Source organism: Phalacrocorax carbo, chromosome 12, assembly GCF_963921805.1.
Source record: "Phalacrocorax carbo chromosome 12, bPhaCar2.1, whole genome shotgun sequence".
NCBI classification, from domain to species: domain Eukaryota; kingdom Metazoa; phylum Chordata; class Aves; order Suliformes; family Phalacrocoracidae; genus Phalacrocorax; species Phalacrocorax carbo.
The window spans coordinates 635,670-658,793 of NC_087524.1; the positions used below are offsets into that span (position 1 = coordinate 635,670).

The following is a 23,124-nucleotide window of genomic DNA, read 5'->3' on the forward strand; positions in this document are numbered from 1 at the left end:
CTCTGGACGTCGTAACGTGGTTTATGGAAAAGCCATTCTGTTTTGTAAGGCGTAGGTTAGAGGCTAACTCGAGATGGTTCTGCATTGCTGTGAGGGAATGTTAGCAGGGAGGAATGTTATTAACCCCCTAAATAAATTTCTTTTATTGGCATTGTGGCGATGGAATGCGGCCTTTTTCAAGCTTCTGTTTTGCTTGCAACTACTCTCAAGACATCACAATGAATAAAAAAAAGAAAACCTTTATTTTCTAAGGCACCTTTCATTCTGTGAGGCCTAAAGTGCTTTCCAAACTATATCGTTAGAGTAGAATAATCACGTAGATGACAACTGAAATGCATCCAAGATGGAATATGGTGGTGGCTTAAGTGGCTCCCAACACCAGTTGCAGGCAGGAAGCAGGGACGAAGGTGTAACTAGAACTTTAGAAGCACTTGGGAAAACAAAATTGCAAAGATTTTCGCTAGGATATATAACTGTTAATATCTTCTTTTAAAAACACCATAAGATCTGTCCTGCCCAGAAGTTATAAGGAGCAGAATTTATACCTCTTATCCAAAGAAAATAAGCCACTCACTAAAACACGTAACAGCATACAAATGTTCCACCTCCCTCCGTAGCCATACTTGTTATTTTGTAATATCATTAAAACCATTTTTAGAATTGTGAGACAGTGGGACATGCACCACCTTACCTCAGATGATCATTAAATCAGGCATTTTTGGTTCAGCCATTTCCTGCTCTGCCCATCACCTTGTCTGTAAGCTGGTTGGGGTAGGAGGGGGTTTGCTGGTGGGTCGTGGAGTTGTGGTTCCCTGGGGACCGCTCAGCATCACGATTGCCATGGATTTTTGCAGGGAGAGACCCTCCCTCCCACCACCGCTGCTGTGGCTGCGTCAACCGCCGGCCCAGGACCGCCTGCGATGCCCTGGGACAGGAGAGCAGCTCTGGTACCTTCTAGGGGAGTATTTCCCTTTGTGTACAGCATGTTTCTGTGTTCGACTAGATGTGATTTAGGGCTGGAATATTAGTTTCCCCGTTTATTGGTAAAAGTCATCAGAAGTAAATGACAGAATGGTAAATCATTAGCCATCTCTTTGGTGACATTCAGAGATCCAATACCCACAATATTTGATGCAGTGAAAGACTCTGTGAAACATGCCTTTTAAAAAACTCTTCTAGGTAAATGCTACCAGATCAGTCAGTTGTGGCTGGAGCCTGCTGGGCACATACCATAGTCTGTTTTTAACATCCCACAGACAGGCAGACACTTAGAAGGGGAGTGTGCAAAAGATTCATGTCCACGCTTGCAGACAACGGCACTTATCCTGGCTTAGCATATGTGAGTAGGGTGCCAACAACCAGCCTCCTCCAGATCCAGCTGTTACTGTGGAATGAGTAAGTGCTGCTTGTCACTGCTCCTCTCCAACTGCTCTCAAGACTGAGACTTCAGTATTTGATATTAATGGTCTGAGGTAACGAGGGGAATAAGGCAATGTTTATGTAAATTTTTCATGGGGTAGATTCTTAGGGGTTGGGAACAGGGCTGTTTCCACCAGCAAAGGATGTTAAATGTAACACCTTCCATAAGTGTAACAGGATCCAGAAAATGATGTGTCTCCATGGCATAAATCTCCATTCACTGCTTAGCCCAGGCAAAGAGGTTGTAACATGTCGCTAGTATCCAGTGGCAATTTCTTTTACCTCCGCAGTCAGTGACTTGTTACTGCAGTGCAGAAAGTTACCAGTTCGTCACCTTTTGTTTCAGAAGATGAAAGTCCCTCATAACACACCTGGACACTTAACAGTGTAATGCGAGGCGTGGAGAAAGATGAACCTAGTGGCACAGGGGGGGCTGGGGGAAATTACGGTGCAAAAGAGCAGATAAGAGTTAGAAAAATGCAGATTGTAAACAAAGACGGTTCTGTTCTCAGGTTGGCCAAGTGGCTGCTGCTAAATCGCAGTAGCCCTGGGTTGTCACCTTTGAGATTTACTTGTCACTCTGGTATGCAATACAAGAATGCATGTCGTTTCATCATGCTCCTTGCCTGCACCGGTTGCCTAACTAATTTACTACAAACTATAGTTCCTTGTACTAATACCCCTGTGTGCTGAATGACCAAAAAGGAATCTGGAACTTTGAAATTAGATGGTTTTCTCTAGATGAGAAAAGTGAGACAGATTCAGGCTGTTTTGCCCTCATCTTACTCACCCACAATATATGTACAAGGCTTTCCTATTCCTAAGCAAATGAGAAAGTCTCCAAAAAGCTGTGGCAGATAGCAGTGGAATCCCTGAAGTTTGCTCACTGATCTTCAAATTTAAATTTAGGTTTTTTCTTTTTTCCTTTTTTTTTTTTTTTTGCTTAAGAATCAATGACTGCTAAAGCACAGCAGTAGCAGCCACAGGCACCCTGGTTGCTCTTCCCGAGAGCACCAACCCATACTTGCTATGGCTAAAAGAAATACAGCGGCAGGGTCCTCTCCGCCATCCACAAGCACAATCTTCAGGTGGTCAGAAATTTCAAAGATCATCAAGATCAGTGGATTGGCATTTTAACTAAATCTCCTCTAACTTAGAGTTAAATATCCAGCTGGGAGTCATGAAGGAAGAAAGCACTGAAGTGATCTGGGGTCCCTGCGGGTAACCAGCATGCTATATATGCAATAACACTAGATGGCTGCACAGTCTTCAAGAAACCTTCAAGTTTAATTACGTATCTTGTGGGCCTGAAATATATGAGGTAAGATGTGTTGATTGGTGAAGTAGGAGCATTTTTGTGTGCCAGCCCCTCTGTGTTCGTAAGCAATCAAGTTCTCTGAGCTGGCAGTCAGAGCTGCAGGGTAGGAGGAATGGCATTTGCTGATGGCTGGACTGAAACATCCCACCAAATAACGAGAATATCACGCTAAAGTGATGCAGCCTTCCTTCGGATTTGCTACGTCTCTGTCAGCAAGAGCTGAACGATGTGTGAAGCAGCACCTGAGACACCCATTCCCAGCCTGGCCTTTTGAGTAGCCTGTAACTGCCAAGAGAAGGGTGGGGTGTGCGGAGGGAGGCTGGAGCCTCTATGGCCATCCAGCTTCAATCAGCTGTATTTGTTTGTTTACCCATACATCTAAATAACACCACCCACCATTCTGTACATCAACATCCCAAGGTTTTTCAGCATACAGCTCAGTTGTCTAGCTCCTGCTGCAGCATGCAGCCCAGGCAAGACAGAGCAGGATTAGTGTTGCCAGAGAGAAGGATTGCTAGCGTGATGTTACGCTTCAGCAGGTAAGCAGTTCTTCTTACGGGCCAGGATCCTTCCTTAAAAAGTCGCTGCAAAAGTAAAGAAGAAATCACATTAGTCTGACAGTTACAGTGAGCTCCAAGCCTGGCGTTTGCACACACAGCTTTTATTCAAGTATTGCTTAAAAGATTGCTTTTGGTTTTTCACTATGATTAGGTCTGGGTGTCACAGCACTTCTGTTTGCAACTGAGAATACGACATCTGCTAAGAAATGACAGTTTTATCCAGCTCACCACCTGGTCCAAATATTTCAAGCGTAAGTTCTGTCAGCAATGTGTTTCCTGGCTTACTTTGGGTAACTGTACCAAAATCCTCTCCTAGTTTCTCTGCCCATAACTGTTTGGCTCTTTGCAGTGATTTGTGGCTGTGCATTCACACAGGCACCAACTTCATACACTGTGAGAAACAGCACTCATCCTTCTAACCTTCCACTCCAGAATTAGACTGCTCTCACTTGATGTGAATACATACTGGGATCAGAGCTTATGGCTCCATTTCCAGGCACCCCAGTTGGGCAAGGTGGCTCCAAACCCTGGGAGGTGTCCAACCCTGTTGGACAAAGCTCCTGGTCCCTAAACCACCTCTTTTCTAGTGGCTGCAAGAAATGAAAATGTTACAGGTGAGGGAGAGCACAGAAATCCTGCTGTGCTGCAGCGTGGTGCCTGCCCAGCACTCTTGCCAATCTGCCAGCGAAGCCTGGGGCTCACAGCACGACCGACTGCAGCCTATGACCCACTGGATGCCGGCAGTTCACAGGCTGTTTCTAAGGGATCTGGGAAAGCTGATCACAGGGTGCAGCTTTGCGCGTGCTGCTCAGCAGCCCACAGAGGTGTGGGCTCAGAGAGAGCCCTCGCCGATGCTTGAACATGCCAGCTCCCTGCTTCTTCTCCTGGTCAGAGTCAACTCCAACCAGGAATTACTACATTTTTGAGTGTCACATGAGACAATGACCTCCAAGCCATGCTAAAGGAAAGCTCTTGTGAAATTTTTGCTGGCAGGCAAAGGAGGAACACAAACATCTGTGAGCACAATGTACCAAACATGCATGTGGAGCTCTTACTACAGGTTGAGAGCACAGAGCAGGGAGACACGTATGTACAGGCAGGCAAACCCCAGCACTGACGACACGTGAGAGTGGTCCAAGCACCACAACGTTCACAAAACTCTGTCCATGGGTAGTATCTTTTGTGGCTGGTGATTCAGCTGCATTGCACGACAGCTGGTTTGCATGAGATGGCCAGTCTTGTCTTTTTGTAACTCCTTCAGATCTGGGCTAGCTACAAGCTTTATCACCAGGTAAATGTTCCTTACCCATTTAATTGTCATTACAAATATCAGGAAATGCTGCATCATTAGCGAGACCATGTTTAACCCCAGCAGCAAGGACAGTCGGATTCCCGTTCACGTTGCCCTCCTGAAGGCCTCCTGAGCCACAGCCATGGTGGAAAGGGACCCGTCAGTGCCATTAAGAATGTTTTTCCTGGGCTTAGTCAGCACCTTCCTTACTAGGCTTAGATTGTCTTCAGGGGAATCTACTTTGTACATGGTTTGCCTGCAATTGTACTTACTAATGTGATTTATTTTTGTTTTGTAATATAGGACCCAAAATTCATTTAGTTCACAGCATGCAGATAGTAAAGGGAACTTACTATCTCATTTGAAATCCCATTCCTTCTGATTCGTCCCTACTCAGTTTTTTGACGACTCAGAAGGGGCTTCCACCCTGCAAGAACATATCGATCTCCAGCAGCAGGCAGCAATATACACAGACCCAGAGTCTCCAGCCGGGTAAGTCCAGCACGTGCCAGAGCTGTGGGATCAGGCAGCCACAAATGGCTCCTTGCAGCCTGGGTGGGGTGGAGAGCCCAGCCTGTAATACGTGCTTTTAGCATATCTGCTGAGAAGTGAAACTCCCTTCCCTCATACTCACCACAGCACAAAGGTATTTTGAATCCTACAAAAGGCATGCCAAAAATCAAATTTCTTTCCAGCAATCAAGGGAATGAGGAATGTGTGTAGCTGGTCTGTTGGGCTCAAAGGGGGCGGTGATTAATCACCAGTGAGGGAGGATGACTGTAGATGGCAAGTCAGCATCTCTGTGTATTTTGTTTTTCCTCCCCTCATCCCGTTCTCCTTTTAAAATGAATTTTAAGGGACTATTTACAGTAGAGTGCCCTCTGCATACTTTGGCATGTTGTCTGAAGTCAGCAAGTCCCATCCCTTCTGCAAAGCATTCAGAAAACTCTGGTCTAGAAGACAGAGCCTTCCTTGAAGACAAACTAAGGAGTTCAGGGGTTCAGGAGTAGCTGTAGGTGAGGACTCGGAGAGGGACTGAGATGGCCAGCAAAACATCCAGGGGTAAATGGAGGGAATCCCAGCCTCGGTGATCCCACTGAGTATTTTGCCGTGTCAGTGCATATCTCTCCTTGCCAAATTTCTGTCAAAATTCCCAGGATTTCACCCAAGATTTTCTGAACCTCTGGAGTCTGCTGCTCATGAAGGCTTCTGCTGTGATCCAGTCAGACTCCACAGCCCAAGAATGAATGACTTGACGTAAGGGATGAGCCGAAGACAAGCCATGAGAGGTAGCCTAGTGATGGTCGTCTTTTTTAACCCCCAAGTCACAGAAAGCATTATGGTGCAGACAATACATGGAAACAACACAGGATAAGCTACAGGTCCTGTGCTGGTGAAGATATTGTACTTGAATTTAAATGTAAAACTAGAGTCTTCAGGCAACTACAGCCATTAAGGGTCATGTAGTATTCACTGAAAAATAGAGATGTTAATATTTGCAGCCAAGGGAAATTCTCTCTCAGATCAGTTCCTGCCCTATGGTTTCAGCTGGGCACACTGCTTTCTATTTTGCCTCAAACTCTTGACTGGGTGTGAGGCATTTCCTTTAATGCTGCTACACTGAGACCAAGATCTACCTCATTTATGAAGTATTCCAGATTCACAGGGAATGGGAAATGCTACAATGGTGTGAAAGTACAGCCTTTCCCGCTTTCTTTTAGGTAAGAGAAGAGGCAAAACCCACCAAGCTTCTCTCAGAAGATTTTATGCTGTGGTCTTGATCCTGAAAAGGCAGAAATACTAACAGAGTCAGTGGTTTTCATCCAAAGGAAAGTTTTTAGGTGGTTTTGATAAAAAGTGTATCTACAGCTGCTCCTCAGGCATGAACGCGCTCTTTAACCTTAGCGCTGGCTACATGCACGGAGCTCCCACTGGGACCTATAGGTGCATCTAATTAATCCAGACCTCGCAGAAAGGAGTGGCGCTAGGTAAGAGATGGTCCCCTACAGATCAGGTGAGCTCGCCTTCTGTGGGACAAGCCTACAGCATCCTAGGGCACTGCGCAGTGTAACACAGGTACTGCAAGACCAGCACTGACCCTTCTCTTTTCCTGAAACACTAAACATTGGCCCTAGGACCTAAATAAGAATCACCAGGAACTGTGAATGACTGGGATGCTTCTGTGCAAGTCATACGAGTGCAGCTCATTGGTCATTGCAGCACTCTGCTCACATGAAAACAACCCAGGATCAGTAAATCTGGCTTAAAGCAAAAAGCCAAAGAAATCTGAGCATTGTGGACTGACATAATTAGACGCCAGACAGGAGGGCTCAGGACATATTGTACAGACTATTTGTAAAGACACGTTCCTGGTGTTCTGAGTCCATAAATAATGTCTGCAAAAAGGTATTAGGTGCCTTCCCCAAGGGCTGCCAGAAAAAAGAAATAAGCAGACCAGAAGGAGCTTAGGCACATTCCAGTTTGGGGAGGAGAAAGAGGCTGCAAAGACACCCCTAGCAGACTTATTACGGTACCTTTATGATATGCTTGCCTTTTCTTACCCAGAGGGTGGGGGTGGGAGAAATATGATTCCTTGCTCTGACAATGGTGGAGATCGAATGCTGTATCTGTATGGACAACGCTCCCTTCTCTTGGAGCCACTCCTGCAAAGGTGTCTTGAACCAGACTGACAGCAGCCAGAGGGGTTCTGGCAGCTGCTTGTATCCCAGGGAAGTGGCAGGTATATGAACTGATCACATCAAACTTGCGAGAAAGCGTGAGGAACGAGGAAAGTGTTTGAATCTGTGCAAACAAATCTCTTCTTGCTCCATTCTTATTTAGAAGGTTGATCCAGGGCAAAGCATCACCTCTTGAACCCAAACAAAGCAGCACCATGCAGGGAGCACCGCACATCTGCCGATGTCCTTGCTGTGATCCTACAAGGGCCTCGAAGCGCTCACAGTTAAAAGAAATGGATCACGATGATAAAAGAGAGTTATCTTTACTTTATCATCATATACTCAGTAAGCTCCCATGAAAACATAGAAAATTCCCCCTGCTGCTTCCCCAAATGTCTGTGCCTCAGGCCCAAACTCAGTTACCCCTTTAATCCTGTGCAGGAGATCCAAGATCAAAGTTGGTGGGACTTTGTTTCATCACAGCTATTACCAGCACCATCCCTGGAATTCAGGCTGGTTTTCATTCCTCAGCCATGGGGTTGCCAGGTCTGACACTTCAGTGTTAACCCCCGGGTATGGCATGAATTACGAATCGGAATCTGTCTCCTGAAAGCTCCCCTGCTCTGCAGAAGATAACCTTCAGTACAGTACCCCATGGGGATACATTTTTCAGTGGTGCTTGCTCCCGTGGGCGGCAACGTTTCAGTGGCAAAGGAAGCGATCCCTATACAGTCTGGGATCTTCTGAAGCGGAAGGTGATCTGTAACTGTCCGTTACATTATCCCTGGGAGAAGGGAAAGAAAATTGAAAACATGAAACATTTACTGGAAAAAACAAGACCAGCCCTGTATTTAATCAAAACATTTTGTTTTGTTCCATTTGTAATTATTTCCATCCAATGGACAAATATTTTAGCAATGAAAATGACAGTTCCCTTCCATGAGCAAACAAAATAAGAAGTCATGTCAGTTCCCGTACAATGCCACAGCGAAGGTGACATATTTCTAACACTGTGTTGAAATTTTCTTTACTTGTATTCCAGGAATACTGCAGGCATTAATTTAGGTTTAACAAACTATTGTGTTCAGTGCTGGAGGGTTTTGTTAGGGTGGTGGTGGTAAAACCAAAGATTTGTTGGGAAAGAAGCTGAAGTGACACTTCATTTCCCCTGAAGGCCATGAGAGCGTGAGTATGAACATTGAATATGCCCTCAAGACCGACTGAGGCAGAGGTTCCCAGCAGATTAATGCCAACCTGAGAGCCCACAGGAGTTATTTCTCTGCCAGCTATACTAGTACCCTGCATCATTTATAGAAAACTCTAGGTTTCACCTGCTGGAAAGAGGTAAACAGGAAAAAAAAACCACCCATCCCTGTATAGAACTTGCTCTTACACTCAAATCCCTGTCACAAAATGGAGGCAATGACTTGCAGGTATCTTGCTCTTACTTTATTGAGACTTCATGCCGGCTAAAGGCTCACTGTATGTTTGCTTTAAGTATCGTGTGTCCCTAAAGAGGGTAACAGTTTATGCAGTCTCCCTACAATGCCTGACACCCGTCGCTTCCCTGTGCCTCAGGTACCTGAACTCTGTATTCCCCGCAGAAAAGCGGAAATAACCACAGAGACTTCTGCTGCAAAACACATTAAGATGTACTGGTAAAACAGCAGTAAAAACACATCGCCACTTCCATATGCTGGGATATATCTTCCCAGAGCTCTCCGACACACAGCTGCATTTTCCCGCCTAGAACAGGCCAACCATTTTCTCTTTAATACCCGCTGAATCAGTGCCCAAGTGAAAACGGTGGAAAGGGAGATGTAATTTATGGACGTCGCTACTTGCTTTTAAGTGATTTTTCACCCAAGAACATCACAGTGGTTTCTGCACCGTCTCAGTGTAAATCCTGCTTCCTGGTACTATCGCTGCACCTTGCCCATTCAACGCAACGGGTATATTTTCATGCCCTCTAGCAACAGATACTCTGCGGAGGAGTCATTGTCCACCAAGTGTGGTTTAATACTAATTAATGCAGGCTCCTCGCCATTTTTTCCTCCAACTCAAAATGACAGTGCACCAATCACGTATCTTTTTCATTGGCACGTTGTCTGGCTGCGAGATCAAAATATCCCACTGAGATCCAGCCGCACTAACAGAATTCAGCTGGCTGCCTCTCAGACAGTTGTGACGTTTGGGGACCCATCTTGCATTGACTTAAACCCTTGATAGTGCGCTTCGTAGCGGAGAGCATGGCAAGTGTGTGCGATGGTGGGAAAGCAGCACCTGGTTTGGGGAAGAGGAGGAGGATTTTGAAGGGGCGGGGGTTGCCCAAGATGTGCCAAAGCAATATAGGGAGAGCCATCTGGGAAGCAACCCTGGAAGGACCAGGAGGCCCGCCGGCTGGCTGGTGGGATGGTGTGAGAACAGGGACGTAACACGCTTCCTTGCAGGAGGCCAACACCCTGATAGCAAGGGAGGGAATACTGCTCTTTTTTTGTGAGGGGAAAGCAGGGTGGCCACAGCACGCTTGGTAGGCCAGATCTTCACCAAAATACCAGGATGAAATCACAACTTTTATCTGAGATATTTAGACCTGCTGGTACCAAACCTCACATTACTCATCCAGAGCTCCACCTCGTCCTCCCTTTGGGTGCTGCTGACGTTGCAAAATCTTTTCCTCGCCACAATTCTTTCCACATAGTATTTTCTGTGCCAGCAGTGAAGTCTGGTCTGCTCTGAGAGGCTGGAAAATCTGCAGAGCACCATCCTTCTAGTGCTTTCAGCTAAACGTATGATGGCTTGCAAGACACGGAGAGTTAAAACTGATCAATGATACAAAAAGTTTAGGAACTTGTGCCAAAGAATCCTCTGAAAAAATTAGAGTCAGGTGCTAACTAGAGCTGTCCAGCCTGCCTAGCTTTTTCTGTCTTATATCCTACTGTCTTCCTCCACCCATGGCTCTAAAGATCACCTCTGTTTTTCCTAGAGCATTCTCAAAGTGTTTGTGAGCTACCCAAACCAAATTTGTGTTACATCTCTGTAAAGGTCCAGGTGTTCAGATATAGGGCTAGAGTTATGTTCATACCTCAAAACTGCCGGATCATTAGCTTGCGTGTGTGGGGATAGCTGCTGAGTTAAAGACTCGCTTGTACATTTGCATCATGATGGATTTCCTCTAATTGTCTTTTTTCTGAATTCCATTACAGGCATGAATAGCCAGAAAAGTTAAATATAAATATGTCAATCTACTGGCCACCAGGAGAGACTAGCGTGTGAAGAGAGAGGCCAAGGAGGTTCAGAGTTAAGGAATATTTCTATTTCAAGTGGACAAACACGTAACGCTACCTGCAAGGCTTGCCGATAAGAATGTGCAGACGCTTGGGTTAGTGCCGGAGCCAAAACGTTACACCAGGTCTGTCGGGAGCGGTGGTGTACCGCCACGGCTGCCCTGCCCTCAGCATCCAGCACCGCGGCTGCGCAGCACAGCTCCGCAGCTTTCCAGGGACTGGCCGCGTAACCCCTCGCAATCCCCTGAGCTTCCTTCTGTGTTGTGGAATTACTCTGGCCCACCTCTTCAAAAAGCAAGATCTCCCTGTTAACGACGTCTCTAAGGTATGATCCTGCGGACCTCTGCTGTGTTCACAGGAACATCCACAGCCCCTTACGGATTTCCACCGGCTTTCATCTTTGCTTGGGACAAGTCATTTACAAACACAAGGACAATGACAACAAAGGCTTGCTGTTTCGGAGATTGCTGGTGGCCTGAGATTGCACAGGTGTCCCCTGTGCCTGCCATCAGGGGTGGCTGAAGGGGCGCTGGTCAGGGACGCGGTCCGGTGCCCCCTGCTCTGGGTGGGCCTGCTCAAAGCAGGGGCGGTTGGACAAGACGGTCTCCAGAGGTCCCTTCCAACCCCCACCATTCTGTGAGCCTGTGTGATTCTGCATCTGCTTCATCCATAAGAGGAACGGTGACACTCCTCAGTACAGCAGTTCCCTGGTGTTTCAGCTGAGGGACCCAAACCTCCCTCCATATGGGGGAACTGGGCGATAGTGGAAAGGGGCACTCCTGGCCTCCCCACACCCCCTCCTTTCCCCTGCTCATCTCTTCCCCTTCCCTCACCGAATCCTCCCCCAACCTTATCACATTCCCTCCATTCCTCTCATCGCCCTCTGAGCTTGCCTCTGAAATGCTGAGCCCATGCTGCTGCACCCCGCCAGCTTCCAGATCCCCTTGCTCAGACCTGTGGCACAGGGTTCCTGGCCGCTGCAATGCCAGTGGTGGGGAACCCCTGGCATCCCACTCATCTTCTCCCACAGCTCTGAAAAATATATATACACTCTCTATCCACCTCTGCTATGCACAGCACCACATAAAACCCCCTTCTTCTCGATGCTATCTATTTACCATAACTCACTTCCCATAAACTCTCTTCCATTTATTCCTCACTGAAGCACTCTTATCTTATCTTGCAAACCTGACTTGACATCAGGCAGTTTGGTGTTTATATGAAAAAAAGGGTTTGGCTTTTAAAAGAGTTCAGCAGCCACAAACAGCCAGATCTTCAGAACAGCTTAGCCTGCATTTTTGGGCACTAAAATGAACAGCCAGCTCTTCCCAAAGGGCTCTCTGTAATGGTGTGCTTTGAAAACATGACTTTAAAGATCCCTGAAACAGTTAGATGTGGAACCTTTGCTGAAAACTCAGAGTCTAGCTCGGTGCCTCCCTGGCAGCCAAGCTTACCTGAAATCTGCTCTGCAGTCCTTGGCAGCCCTTCCCTTGTTTCCTGCTGCTGTCTCAGCCTGCACAAACACAGGTTATCGGGGCAAGGGTAAGCCTGGCCCCCACCTACTGCTGATTTGACAGACTGGAGCTTGACTGATTCAGTTTGCAGACTTGGGACAATATTTTATTGTGTCTTTGCTTGTTCCTTCGCATTAAAACTAACTTGGGAGCAAGCAAATTGTGCAGTCAGACTGCAAATCACCCTTATTCAAAGGTGGGTCATCCGGAGGTCAGTATTTGCTCTCACACTCTTTTTTTTTTTGTTGTTAAGAGCACTGCCAGGAGTCTGTGGAAGGCACTAAAGAAAGCTACACAAATCCACTAAAAATACATATGCCAATTATTTTTAGCTGGCATGGAAACCTGCATGTCTTAACTCACCAGTTCAGTTGTATTGGCTTTCAATGAAGGATCGTTGTGCAGTGACTGGGTCAGTGTACAATGATTTGGTGACATCTGTTCTCCATCCTGTGAGTCGCAGAGCACTGCAGAGTCATGAAGTGATGCATCACAAGCCTCCTGTTATTTCAGGATACGGAAATATCTCTCAAGCACTGCATATAGAGTACAGATTCATCGTTAGCCAACCTGGAAATTTCAGTCTGAACAGCAGTCTTAAATTAGCAGCACAGGGAAGTCTGCAGTAAAACAGCAGACTGTCTCCATTCATCCCACACTGAACAAGTATACAAAGAGAAGCAGAGTTTTAGAGATAAAAGCACAAGTAGCACTGCTAGGATAAAAGTCATGAAGGTCCTGGTCCCAACCCCTAAAAGTTCTCAGTAGTATTTAATTTTCTTCTGTGGGCTTAAATCAGACCTGATCAGACGGGATATGAACATGCCACTAGCATTTCCCATATGGACCTAGAAGAGCCCTGCTTTGGGGAGAGGCAAAAATGTCTTTATGATGAACTCACTTTTGTTACTCTGGACAGCTGTGGTCACTCATTGCTCATGGAAACGCCCGTGTTAATACAGACTCACAGCTTTAATGCCCACGCAGCTTTACGATGGAGATTGGCTTTACCTCCTTTCTCTAGGCTGTGAGATGAAAAGCACAGAGCACGGAGCTGACATGCCCAGGAGGCAGAGCGCCTCAATGCCCGTGTCAAACCTGAGCTCCTAGGCTGCTTCCACTGCGCGAAGGAGGTGCCAGATGTGGGGCCAAGTAGCAGCATGTACCTGCTGCTTGCACACAGTCATGTACGGAGACCGTGGCATAAGGTCCACAGTCACATTACCAACTTCGGTTCACAAAGAGTGGAGCCAGAGATATCCTCTGGGATGGCCAGAGGAAATACACACCCAAGAACTGGATATCAGAGTTGTACACAAATGAAAGAGCATTGATTTGGCTTCAGCAAGAGATTTTTTAAATAGCAGGTTTGCAGAAACAGATGCTATTTGTAAAGTATGTCCTGGGGTTATCCAGACAGGACCTTGGCTGCTGAATACTGTTTCCTTGTTAAGGACAGTTGTTTTCAACCTTTTCCAGCCTGGGAAACCCCTGTAAACTTTTCCTGTGGAGGTCAGGTCTCGTGCAGCATATTTGAACCTACTCAGAGCCGGCCTCAGTTATTTCTCCCGAATACCGGAGTAGCCAGATCCACAGGAACTGGCAACCACTGCTCCAGGCTACTCCTAGGATACCTTCTTTAGTGAAAGCCCGTGTGGCAACTCTCAGTGCTCCTGGTGCATCCAGGGACAAGGGAGCTCCATCATTTCACTGGATGGGGCAAATCACCCCATTCCCGAGCCAAGGTTCACGGACTGCAAGTCAACAGTCCTTGGTTCCCAGTTTTTTTGCAGGAGGTGTACAACAATGTATACCCCCTCCAAGCAGGAAACAGTGAATTCTGTAATCAAACTGTGAAAGCATAATTACGAGTACAATTAAGGTGAAATATAGCTCTAGCGAAGTTGGTGGGAGTTTTATTATTAACCAAAGTTTCACCTCTGTGTTTTGGGTAAATAGTTATCCTGTAAAAGCAAAGAAGCCATTATATCATCAAAATGACATTTATAATGCAATGCTGCTTTCATATTCAAACCTTCAGGACACGTTTACTTCAATAAGTTCTAACTAAATTGCTACACAAGAAAAATATTTACTTCTACTGTTACATGCCCATATATTCAGTGGAAAGCAATGCAAATTGCCCAGGATCTCATTAATTGCTATTTGTGCTGCTTTAAACTCCGGTGATGTATTTAGCAAGTCACATCTAACTATTCCCTTGCAATCCACTGGAACAGATGGCTTTAAACCGAGGGTGAGCATTTCCAGACTAAAGCAACTGCAGCATTTACAGCGATGCAGCATTTGCAACAAGGCAACTGAGGCAGACATTGCCAAGCTCGCAGCCCTGTTAATTTCAAGGCTTAAGCAGCGCTTTCACAGCCACTGGGATTCTCCAGGGATAAAAAGCAAAGAAACAAGCAAGCTGAGGGATGTTCTGGATACTTTGGCTCCTCAGCTCCGGCCCAGGACACGGTGTTGGCGTGTGCCTGGCAGGTCCTACCCAGCCTAGCTGCCTCCTGGCAGCAGACCAAGCAAGGGTGGAGGGTTCCCCTCGTTCTGCACTGGGTAGAGTCGTGATGGGGACAGAGAAACAGGCCAAGCCCAGGCCCAGCTGGAGATTTGTGGGGCTGCAAACACCTTGGAGGGTGGAAAGGGAAGCCCATGTCAACAAAACTGCTCTTCTGGTTTCCTCCTCATCACCTTTTCCCCAGATTTCATGGCGGGAAACTCCCCGACCCTTCCCTCATGTCCTCTGAACTTTTCTGTCACGGTCCCTTGGATTCCCATCTAGTTTTACCAGTCTCCTCTCAGCAAAGCAGAGCATGAAACTATGCGTCACCTCCAGGGTGCTCAGCCAGGGCTTTGCGGAGGGGGAGAGCTCCTGCTGCCAAGCACCCAGCCCTGCTGCACTATGCCGCCGTGCTGCGACCCCCCTCTTACCCTGCCCCATCACTGTACTTTCAGGCCAGCGCCTGCACACACAGGTGCGAGGCCGGACACAGTGTCACTACCCCTGTGGGGTGGTCTGTCTGACGGGACCTGTGGGCGTGGACACAAAGCTTGGACCAGCTCTGGAAGATGCTGTGAGCCAGATGGAGGGCCAAGCCTGGGCTCACTGCTGGGCACGGGCTCAAGGTCCCCAGGGAGGCCAAGAGCCAGGCAGCAGCAGGCACAGCTCCTCAAGGCAGACACCCTCACGTGTCTTCTGTTCCTGCGGCTGAGATCACCCCACACTCCCCATCCCTCTGCTCTGGCATTACCTGTGAGGCAGTGAGAGGAAGGACAAGGCTGGCCCCAAGGCAGCCCCCACAACAGCAGGGCTCTGGGGAGGGATGCTGTCTACTGCTTGGCACCTATCAGGACTGTCCCACAGAGAGACTAGCTGAGGGCTGCTGAGCTGGAGGAGATGCTGCCCTCCATCATGAAGATAAATTAAAGAATCATAGAATTAAAGGCAAGAGTAGGCAGCAAGAGTGGGCTCTTCCCCCCACACCTGGAGGAGGGCAGTGGACCCCAGCAGAGCCCAGGAGCAGGGTGTCCCTGGCCGTGACTTGGCTTTTGTCAGGGCCACTGAAGCAGCGCCCGGCACCCCCAGGACACCAAGGTCCCAGCAGAAAAACAAGGCGCCTCTCTGCCCGACCCAGTTCAGCCTCTGCCTTTCCTTCTTTCCTTCTTTCCTTTTTTCCTTCTTTCCTTCCTTCCTTCCTTCCTTCCCTCCCTCCCTCCTTCCCTCCTTCCTTCCCGAGGGGCTGCTGCTGCTCCCCAAGCGCCTCTGCCGCTTTTCCTGCCCCTCACCATCTCCCCAGTGCCGCTCCCCTCTGCTGCTGCACTAGGGCCCGGCTGCCCCACTGGTGCATGGCCCTAAGGTGCCCACCTCCACTCTGCTGCCTCTCCCACCCCGAGGCAGGCACCCTTCTCTCCTGGCTGAGCCCCAGCACCCACCAACTCAGACACCTGACCCAAAACCACTGGTGGAGCGGGGGGGACAAAGAGCTGACGGAGACCCCTCTGCGCCCGCGTGCCGCCCGCCAGCCGGCAGCACCATGGGAGGAAAACGCACGGTTTGGGCTGTGCCGTAACCCAGAGCGCAGCAGTGCCGCGCAGCGCAGCTCAGCCCGCCTTCGGAAGGTGTTGACGAGGTATGCCACCTTGTCCCTTGGCTGGGAAAGGTGTGGACCCTGAGGTCAGGTAATCCACAGGAAAGTGAGGGGGGCTGTGCTGGCTCTGGAGAGTTACAGAGCAGCAACCTGAGTCTAAGTACATGTTGCAACAGCTTTTAAAGTCAAAGGTCCCATCAGCCCAGCTCAGTGAGCACAAAGGTGTTTCTGTGGTGCACAGAAGGAAGCGATGTGCCTGGCAAGCCACTAGCCTCGGCTCCCCGACACAGCGCTGGGCAGCTGCTTCTCACCAGGGCTCCTTTCACAGCAGGGAGGAGCGGGGACCACATGCCTGCTCCGGGATCCATAACGTGCCTGGCATTGAGCCTTCCCTGCCTTAGAAAGGCTGGTGGATACACCAGCAAGCAGAACCCTCCCCTCCTCTGTGGTTAGGGAATCGCTCGGGGCAGCAGTGTCCATGAGAGAGGCAGAGAAGATGCAGAGGTGCTTTGCACTTATCAATTTTCCCAAGGAAAGAGCAAAACCAGCAATGCATCTAGACTAAGACAAGGGTCTGGAGCAAGACACAAGAGCCGCAGGGGTTAACACGTTATGGTTAACAGACTCAGGAGCTACTCCCTACCCCAGCAAGCTATACTCTGCACTGTTAAGGGCACTGCAGTAAAACAACTTCCTCTTTCCTGACCCGAAACCTTCACCTGGACAAGCTGTTCAGGTGCAGGCCTTTGCCAAGTTAGCAGGAGAACCATTTCACAGGAAACTGGAGTCTTCTGGAAACTTCTCTTTACAGGAATGTAAACATCATGCATTTCCTCTTTGATCCCCCCCCCTTTTTTTTTTTTCCCTTGACCAGTCCCTTGTGCGAGGGGCTTCCGAGCCGTGCGTGCAGGCGCGCTGCCCAGCACAGGCCTCCGTGAGGCATCAACCCCAAGGCACGTGGGTATCCTCGAGGCATCGAGGCAGCACTGCGCACACTCACGTGGGAGGCGCCGCCAGTCCTCGCTTAAAGGCGATCAGTACAGCGCCGCTGGCATGGCTGATTGAGCAAAGGTAGCTAAAACCTAAAACAAAGAGCAACCCTTTACGGTCACCCACTAGGGACGGGTCCAAGTCAACCCTGATGGCTGCTGCACAAATCATCCTCTCCTTGTCCTTCCTCTGCTGATGCGGAGGCCCCGCACAGCAGTACATTATGTCCCCCGCTTTTTCCCAGGCTGTCACAGGAATCTGATATCCCTCTGCCAGCTACATCCCAAAACCTCGCTTGCACCACAAGGAAAGAAAACATATTAGAGTCGAAGCAGTGATTGCATTGCACAGGGTCCTTTTGTGCCACACTGCAGGCGTACAAACCAAACCAGGAGTTAGTTGAGCAACCTGTCCAGATTCAGCCTTTATCTAAGGGGGTGAGGAAACAGGATGGAAAATGAGGTCTAATATGATGAAAGGTTGACAGTTATTTCATTGTGTGCTTCAGTGTGAAAACCACAGTGACAATGCGATCGGAATGTGTTTTTCTTCACCACGAATACTTCACACCAGGTGGAGAGGCTTTTTACATGATTGAGAAATCCTGTGATTTGGGGGCTGCATAATTTAAAGACGACAGGTCCTGAAACTACTGACAAAAATCCTGTTCTGCCAGAGAAGCTGCGGCAGAAGGAGGTGAAGTTATTTGCACAGGGGACTTGCCTAAAGCCAAACAGCAGAGGAACACCTGTCCCAGCCGGGAGGGCTCACCCATGCAAGGCTGCACACGTTCAGGGCTCTGTCCTGCTACTGCAAAAACTGGCTTTTAGTGAGTTTTTTGAAGCAAAGATCACTTCTGACAGGCACCCTCCTTTGCAACTGCAGAGTATCTCAATGGACACTGTAGGAATTACTTTTGTGGGAGATTTGGGGGCGATTTCAATGCCTGTAGTGCGCAGCAGTAACTGGGGCATAGCGGAACAGCACAATGGCCCATATAGTTTTAGGAGTCACCACTAAACATATCTCTCTTGCTTTCCAGGTGCCTAACCTGGGAACTGCACTATAAACAGACCTTGCTGCACGCCCTCACCCACCCTCCTTGGAGCAAAGGCTGAGCAGCTCCCTGTGAGCTCGTGTCTGGCTTCTCCGCAGCAGGGAAGTGCCCTCTGTTCTGAAGTTGTTTCCACCAGCCCCAAGTATCACAAAGGTGACAAGAAAGATAGGATGCAGCTGTTTGCCCAGGGGATCCAGAGACATAACAGTTTCCCACACTTGGGGACTTCTTTGGGTGGAGAGTTTTCTTATGGCTGAGGAAATTGATGCATCCATTCAGAAATGATGCTGATGCTAAGAGGTTTTTCCTCTTCCTGTTACATCCTCTGCAGCTCAAGAGGGAATTTCCTGCCGGGTGCAATTCGGAGAATCCACCCCACACGCTCAGCACATGGGTGCATGCGAAAGAGCCCTGGCAGCTGCAGGGAAAGGTCGGATGTGGCCTGTGCCGTGAACCGCAGCATCCTCACAAGGTGCCTCAGACCAGGCTGTCCCAGCGGCTGAGGCAGGTCCGTGTCCCCTCCTGGCTGGTTCCTCCCCATCCCTGTGCTCTGCCCCCTGCACAGTGACGTACAGCTCGAGCCCAGTGCCCCACGCTGACCTCACTAACAGGCTGGACTTTAAGGAAAAAGGACCTGACAGGGAGCCACGAGAGGTACGCTGCCTTCCAGGAGCCAGGGTTCGAGATGTGGCCGAGAGGGTGCCACAGCTCATCAAAAGAACAGACTACTATCCACTGCTACTATTTCATGTAGGCATGAACGACACTGAGAGCCGCAACCTGGGTAAAGTCAAGGAAGACTTTTGAGCCCTGGGGAGCAAGTGAAAAACATTGGCGCCCAAGAGATCTTCTCTGCATTTTGCCAGTTTGAGGGAAGGGAGCAGCCAGAAACAGGCACATAATGTATATCAACTCCTGGCTACGTGGCTGGTGCCACTGTGAAGGGTTTGGCTTTTATGACAATGGGGTGTTCTTCAATGACGACAACATGCTAGGGAGGGATGGAATCCACCTGTCCAAAATGGGTAAGGGCATCTTCAGCAGGAGGCTGGCTAATTTGGTGAGGTGGGCTTTAAACTGAAGGACTTGGGGGTGGGAACCATTGCGGAAACGCTCACACCAGCACATCCAACGGGGCAGTAAGTCAGGCCAAGCAGTGCGGTGACAAATGTTCTGTAGCTGTCTCCCAAGAGGGGAAACAGAGGAGTAATCACCTCAAGTGTATGTATAGAAATGCACACAGTCTAGGAAACCAACAGGAGGAACTGGAGCTCCGTGCCCACTCAGAAGGGTATGACATCATAGGAGTAATGGAAACATGGTGGGACAACTCAACTGGCTGGGGGATCGCAATGGACGGTTACAGGCTCTCTTCCGTAAGGACAGGCAGGGTAGAAGAGGTGGAGGAGTTGCACTCTACGTTAAGGAAAACCTCGAATGTATTGAAGTCAACTATGGTGATTGCAGCTGCTCTATCGAATGCCTCTGGGTTGAAGTCAGAGGGGTCATCTCCAAGCAGGACCTCACAGTGGGCATCTGCTACCGACCTCCTAACCACGATGCCGATGCCGACGAAGAGATACTTGGGGCACTAAAGCAAGCTTCTGGCCAACAGAACCTGGTCCTTATGGGTGACTTCAAGTACCCAGACATCTGCTGGAAGAACAGTACAGCAGCTCGCATGTCATCCACCAAGTTCCTGGAATGCGTAGAAGACTGTTTCCTCATACAAATGTTAGATGTGCCAACCAGGAAGGAGGCGCTGCCGGACTTGCTATTCACAAACCGAGAAAGCCTGCTTTGTAATATCTCAGTTAGTGATAGCCTTGGCTGCAGTGACCACAATATTGTGGAGTTGGGGATCCTGCTGAGCGTGCTGAAGGTCAGCTCTAAGACAAGGGTTCTGGATTTTAGAAGAACTAACTTCAGCTCATTCAGGGCTCAGTTGGGAGGGATTCCATGGGATGCTTCCATGGAAGATAAAGGCGCTAGCGCGTGCTGGGAGTTCTTCAAGAACTCTCTCTTGGACGCACAAACCCAGTTTATCCCCTACAAAGGAAAGGGAAGTAAGAGGAGCAAGAAGCCCCCTTGGCTCAACCATGACCTCCTGGGTCTACTCAAATCCAAAAGGGAAGCATACCAGAGATGGAGATGTGGAGGATTATCCGCTGAGAGCTACAAGGGCATTGCCAGAGGGTGCAGAGATGCAGTTAGAAAAGCAAAAGCCCAGCTCGAATTGAAACTGGCCGTAGATGTCAAAAATAACAAGAAAGGTTTCTTCAGGTATGTCAACCACAAGCAGAAACAGAAGGAAAACACAGGCCCACTGTTAAACAGAATAGGAGAGTCAGTCACCAACGATGCCGAAAAGGCAGAGGTCCCCAACACTTTCTTCACCTCTGTCTTTCCCAGCACTGTTGGGTCCCAGGCTTTGGGAATGAAATTCCCGGTTGATCCAAACACCAACCCACCATCAGTGAAGGAAGAGTTAGTACGTGAATTATTACAGGAGCTTGACCCCCACAAATCAATGGGCCCTGACGCCATCCACCGAGGGTGTTGAGAGCTGACTGATGTCATTGCGAGGCCACTCTCCATAATCTTTGAGAAGTCATGGAGAATGAGGGATGTCCCAGAGGACTGGAGGAAGGCAAATGTTACCCCTATCTACAAGAAGGGCTCGAGGGAGGATCCGGGTAACTATAGGCCCATCAGCCTTACGTCAATCCCTAGGAAAGGTATGGAATGAATCCTCCTGAGGGCCACCACAAGTCAAATGAAGCATGTGATTGGTTAAAGCCAACATGGCTTCACTAAGGGCAGATCATACTTGACCAGTCTGGTGGCCTTCTACGACAAAGTGACTTGCCTGGTTGACATGGGGCGGGCGGTGGACATCGTGTACCTGGACTTCTCCAAGGCCTTTGATACGGTTCCCCACGGCCACCTCCTGGAGAAATCAATGTGTTATGGCCCAGACAAGTGGTCTGTGCAGTGGGTGGGGAACAGGCTGACAGGCCGCACCCAAAGGGTGGTGGTAAGTAGCTCTTTCTCAAACTGGCAACCTGTCACGAGTGGGGTCCCCCAGGCATCGATATTGGGCCCAATGTTATTCAACATCTTCATAAGTGATCTGGAGAACGGGATCAAGTGTAGCCTGATGAAGTTTGCAGATGACACCAAACTGAGTGGGGAAGTAGACACTCCAGAAGGGAGAGCTGCTCTGCAGGAGGATCTGGATAGGCTGGAGGAGTGGGCCAGCAAGAACCTTATGAAGTTCAACAAGGAGAAGTGTAAGGTCATGCACCTGGGAAAACATAATCCGGGAGTGCAGCACAGACTGGGATCCACCTGGCTGGAGAGCAGCTCTGTGGAAAGGCACCTGGGGGTCCTGGTGGGGGGAAGCTCAACATGAGCGAACAGTGGCTGCTGCGGCCAAGAAGGCCAACAGGATGCTGGGTTGCATCAAAAAGGGCATCACCAGCAGAGAGAAAGAAGTCATCATCGCGCTCTACTCAGCGCTTGCCAGGCCACACCTGGAGTCCTGTGTGCAGTTCTGGTCCCCGCTATACAAAAAGGATGTGGCCAGGCTGGAAGGGGCCCAGAGAGGGGCCACCAGGATGATCAGAGGACTGGGAAGCTGCCATACAAGGACAGGCTGGGAGAGCTGGGTTTGTTCAGCCTTGAGAAAAGGAGGCTCAGAGGGGATCTCACCCCCATGTACCAGTACTTAGGGGGCAGCTACAAAGAAGATGGAGACTCCCTTTTTACACGGAGTCCCATGGAGAGGACAAGGGGGGAGGGACACAAGTTGCTCTTGGGGAGATTCCGACTGGACACGAGAGGGACATTTTTCACAGTGAGGACAGTCACCACTGGAATAATCTCCCCAGGGAAAGGGTTGCCTTGGCCACGTTGGACACCCTCACGAGTCATCTGGACAGGGTGCTGTCTAGCCTGTGCCCTTTCTAGAAAGGTTGGACTAGAAGATCCCTGAGGTTCCTTCCGACCTGGGATTCTGTGAAAAGGAGCCAGCCTGTCTTAAAATGCCCAATTAAATGGTGAGACGTAGCAATACTCTTGCTGCCAGACAAGGGATGGAGCTGCAGGATAGGAGCATCTTTCCTTTCTTGCTGGAGTACAGTAGCAAAGGGGCTCAATGTATTTCTGTATAGAGGGGATATGACCTTTCCCATGTCCAGGGTGTTCACAAGGTTTAGACAAAAGCACATTAATAACCAGATTCCCTTTTTCACACTTTCTTCAAGTTTGGACACCAAAACCAGACATCACATTAAATTCTTGCTTTTGGGCTGTTTTTGATGCTGTCCTCCTTTTGGAAGGTTCCACTGCTGTTAATAATACAACCACAAAATGGTAAAATCTCCCTTCAGGTAGATGCATTTATACTAGAATAAAAATCTTAAGCATGCTATTGCTTTTTCCTGATCCAGTGCTAAGGTATTCAGGTGTAAAACTTTCTGACGCTAATATAGCAAATAAACCCAAGTTGAAAAAATACATAAAACACAGTTATGCTACTAAAACTTTTCAAGTGTAGACAAAAATAACCATGTACAACACCTAACCACAGCTTTGTGGGGCCCTCTAGTCTCTGAATACTGTCACATAGTGTGCCAACACAGGGTACTTCCAATATTAATTATCAGTTACATACACACACCCTCTTGTAAGAGTACCTGGAGCATTAAAATCTGTGCTCATTGCCAGCCATTTTCCTTCCATGTTTTGCCCTAGCTCAGGGCTGGCGCACTTGGCTTGTGTGCGTTCCAGCGGATGTTTTATTCTTGTTCAAAAAGCTTACTGTCACTGGGTTCTTTTTTTAATTATATTTTGGTAACACGGTCATTTCTGTTGATCCCAAGCATTTGTTGAACAGAAGGGGG

General features: G+C 48.7%; 1 long non-coding RNA gene across 2 annotated transcripts in view; it reads right to left on the minus strand.

Moving 5' to 3' along the window:
* Positions 1-322: 322 nt before the first annotated feature.
* The window catches only part of LOC135315457 (uncharacterized), a 32,165-nt gene continuing 9,363 nt past the window's right edge, over positions 323-23,124 (minus strand). For both annotated transcript variants that reach the window (XR_010374922.1, XR_010374923.1), the window contains 2 exons: positions 12,431-12,603; positions 323-3,321 (listed from right to left, as the gene is read on the minus strand). This is a non-coding gene — a long non-coding RNA (uncharacterized LOC135315457). The remainder of the gene's footprint in view (positions 3,322-12,430; positions 12,604-23,124) is intronic.